Here is a 2,443-nt window from a genome sequence, read left to right as displayed (position 1 = left end):
ACTTGTTGTGCATCAAACTAGATTGAGCGGACTTCTAATCCGCTTAATTCATTTTACCCAAATTCATTCTTAATCACTCAATACCTTGAATATCTTGATAAGAATAGATTATCTTTGTTGTTACAGGTTTACATGCTTGATTTAGACTGTGTGCAGGTGACAAGTTGATTTCGTTTTTTAGTGAAATAAAAGCAATATTGGACAGCTCAGTCCTCTGTTCATGAATGTATGTGGTTCTTAACAGCAGCAACAACATTTGACAGATTCGTATGCTGTCCGGTTTAATTTCTTACATTGTCCAGTTTAAATCTCATGCTTTAACAGTGACTGACTGTGTCTTTAAGGAATTTGTAGTTTCAAGCAACAGCAGGTTGATTTGAGTTTAAGCAACTTATTGACAGCAAGTCAACTTGCTCTTTGACAGCAAAGGTTTGTAACAGCACAGCACAACTTATTAACAGGTTTATTCACAGTGCTGGTTGCTATATTCTTTAAGATTGATTATCTGTGACAGTTTTTTTGACAGCATCTGTTCTTGAGTTTTGAGTTTTGACAGTAAAAAGAACAACAACAGCTTAATTGTTGATTTAAGACAGTTTGTTTCTTTGCATGATTGATTCGTAGATGTTCATAGTTGTTGTCCAGAACTAGTAACTTGCTAGAACTGGTTTGCCCTATGTGATTGACATGTTCATAGTTGCTTAAAACCAGCTATTACTGGTTCATTGTTAAAAACAGCAACAGGCTGAAGCAAAACATTTTAAAACAGATAGATCTTGCTGTTTTTAAAACTGTTTTGACAGTAATAAGAAGACAACAACAGCAGCAAAACAGCAACATTGAACAGGTTTGAGTTGCAGGTTCATTCACAGCAACAGCAGTCTTGCTGTTTTAAAACTGTCTTGACAGCAAGAAGAAGACAGCAGCAAATTTTTGACAGCAACTATATTTTGACAGCTTCATTTCATATTGACAGCAACTATGTTTTGACAGCAAAGAACAGCAGCAACAAATCTCAAACAGCAACTCAAACAGTAGCTAACAGCAGCTGCTACACAGACAGCAACCAGACAGCAGTGATGTTTAGGTAATTGTGTTTGTGGTGTTTGAAGCAGTGATGTTGTTTATGCATATTTGAAACTTCAAGCATTGCAAAGTCTTTGAACAGCAGTTTCACTTTGTGGTAAACAGCAAGTTTTGAGTCTGGAACAGAAGCTATATTGACTGAGTTAGTGTGTTAAACAAGTTGCTGTGTATTTGTGGTTTTGAGGACTGTTTCTTATTTGTAATAGCAGCAAATATCTTGACTGAACTTAACAGCTTCTTTGTAGCTACACAACTGTTCGAGACAAAGAAGGAAATTGTTTAGAGACTGATTCGTGAGCCTTTGTTGGTTGAAGAAGTAGTAACAGGTTCATAACAGCAGATTTTGTTTTCAAGTGCTCTAGCTCCATTGAGAATCTTTATTGGTACATTTTTCTTGCTGATTTGAGTTTGAAATAGTGGACTGTGAGTACACTTGTTAACAACAGCTACAGTTCAGATTTAGAAGCTATGAGCAACTTATTCTGTGTAGACTGAAACAGCAAAAAGAGGCAATAGCTGTGTTGAAACAAATTAGTTGATCATCAAGAATTGAAACAGAAGCTGAATTTGACTTGGTTGGTTTAGCAACACACAGTAGTTTTAATTGGTTCCAGTTACACATATTATTAACAGATTTTTTGAAACAGATTTGACGTAGTGTGTTTTTGGTTGATAAACAGCAGCAATAACAGGTTTAAGCAGATTTGATCCGACTGTTTTGTTCCTGCTGTTTCCTTAAGGACTGGAACAGATTTGGTCATATTGATTGGTTCATCACATGTTTAAGCTGAGCTTGTACAGTCATTGAAACGTCCTGGTTTTGGAAGTGTGCAGCAGATTGAAGTGTTTTATACTACTTGTTGCTGGTTGCTATTTTTGAATAGTTGTTGCATCATACAGTATCAAGGACAACTCAAGATAGATTGGAATTGCTAATTGTTCACTGTTTACGGCATACATTGTATTGTATTTGGGCTTGTATCTAGAATTCTTTGGACTTGGTTTATTGCTTTAGACTGTTTTTAGTTTATTAGTTTGTTTGTGTTTAGATTTTTGTTTGGATCATTGTCTATTTTTTTTGTGAGTTTTTCAGTGTTTGTGTTTTTTTATATTTTTTTTGAGCTTAACTGTTCATATTTTTTTTATCTGATTTCACTGCATAGATTCTTCTCTGATCAATTTTTTTTTTAAAATGGCAGTTTTTTATACTAAAGAATATCGTGAGCTTAAAGAAAAGTATGCTCAAGTAGATTCTAGTCTTAGCAAGAGTATATCATGGTCAAATCATCTGAATGGTATTCTTCAGAGAGAGAAAGAAGAGAAGAGAATTTTGCAAGAAAAGCTGGATGAACTGATG

This window comes from Cynara cardunculus (genome assembly GCF_001531365.2).
Source record: "Cynara cardunculus var. scolymus isolate 2C chromosome LG 2, CcrdV1, whole genome shotgun sequence".
NCBI classification, from domain to species: domain Eukaryota; kingdom Viridiplantae; phylum Streptophyta; class Magnoliopsida; order Asterales; family Asteraceae; genus Cynara; species Cynara cardunculus.
This window is presented reverse-complemented; position numbering follows the sequence as displayed.